We start from the raw sequence: 1,775 nt of genomic DNA, 5'->3' as shown, positions 1-1,775 counted from the left end.
AAATTAACACTGTGTGTGTTAAAATTAACACTGTGTGTGTTAAAATTAACACTGTGTGTGTTAAAATTAACACTGTGTGTGTTAAAAGTAACACTGTGGGTGTTAAAATTAACACTGTGGGTGTTAAAATTAACACTGTGGGTGTTTAATTAACACTGTGTGTGTTAAAATTAACACTGTGTGTGTTAAAATTAACACTGTGGGCGTTAAAATTAACACTGTGGTTGTTAAAATTAACACTGTGGGTGTTAAATTAACACTGTGGGTGTTAAAATTAACACTGTGGGTGTTAAAATTAACACTGTGGGCGTTAAAATTAACACTGTGGGCGTTAAAATTAACACTGTGGGTGTTAAATTAACACTGTGGGTGTTAAATTAACACTGTGGGTGTTAACATTAACACTGCGGGTGTTAAAATTAACACTGCGGGTGTTAAATTAACACTGAGGATGTTAAAATTAACACTGTGGGCGTTAAATTAACACTGTGGGGTGTTAAATTAACACTGTGGGTGTTAAATTAGGGTGTTAAATTAACACTGTGGGTGTTAAATTAGGGTGTTAAATTAACACTGTGTGTGTTGCTGTGTAGCTTGCATGTTCTAATGCTTATTTTTCTATTTTTATAGTCATGCATATTTTATTGTATTTGTTTGTTGAAGCACTGAGTTCCACCTGCATTTGAAAAGTGTCTTATAAAGAAACCAGATGAATCTGTGTGGCACGTACAGTATGACCACAACTAAATAAATACACAAAACCTTCAAGACAAGAACACACAAAGTCTGAAGTGTGGAGTTAAAAAAGAAAATGGCAGAGTGTTTATTGGTTGTCGTTGTTCACACTGTGGGCAGCACATCACTCAGAGATGAGGTCACAGCGCTGACCACAGTCAGGGACAGACACACACAGAGCCAGCTAAAAGTCATTTACACACTACCTCTGTTAGGAGGACTCACAAAGGTTGCTGCTGCTGCTGTACATGTCCTTGGTAAACAGCACCAGGCTGGTGCACGTTGGCTGTACGAGTACACAACACTGCTTCTGGTTGAGCTCTTCGTGTGAACTGTTACACAATKTGTGTGAATGAATTCAGAAACCAGTTTAACACAGGTGAAGTTGTGCAGCTGCAGGCAGCGAGGCCAGTTTGAAGGAAACAAACCAGCAGAGCAGAGAATCATTTAGCAAAGAGTCAAGATTGGTTTTTATGACAAAAAGCTTTAAAAATGTTCGACACTCAACCAAAATAAAGTTGTAGGAGCAACATTGTTCATCGTGATTTGGCTCAAAATCAGGACTGAAAACTACCTGAAATTAAATGGATTTTCACTCATGGATCATACCCTGTACAGGGGGGGCAAAGAAAATAAACGCATCAGCAACAGAAACATACAAAGTGCTTAATGTGAACTGGAACAACAACAACAAAAAATTTAATTCTTGTGACTTTTACTGAAGCTTTAACTAAAAACACTTCTCTGCTCTAAAGTATAAAACTCCAAACTGTGGAACACATCAACTACATCGATTATTTTTCTTTTTCTTTCTTCATTGTCAAACAGCATCAGATAAAGCAAATACAAAAAAGCTAATGTGATCGCTGACAAGTATGTAGTGTCGTTTGTAAAGTTACACAGTCAAAAATTACCACCAATATTTTTGTTTTATTTAGACTTTTATAAGAAAAAACAACAGATTTATTTTTCAAAGTCAGTTTTTCACCATATGATTCATACATTTATAAATGTCATAGTTTATAAACTAAATATTTAAC

Source organism: Austrofundulus limnaeus, unplaced genomic scaffold, assembly GCF_001266775.1.
Source record: "Austrofundulus limnaeus strain Quisiro unplaced genomic scaffold, Austrofundulus_limnaeus-1.0 Scaffold711, whole genome shotgun sequence".
NCBI lineage: Eukaryota > Metazoa > Chordata > Actinopteri > Cyprinodontiformes > Rivulidae > Austrofundulus > Austrofundulus limnaeus.
This window is presented reverse-complemented; position numbering follows the sequence as displayed.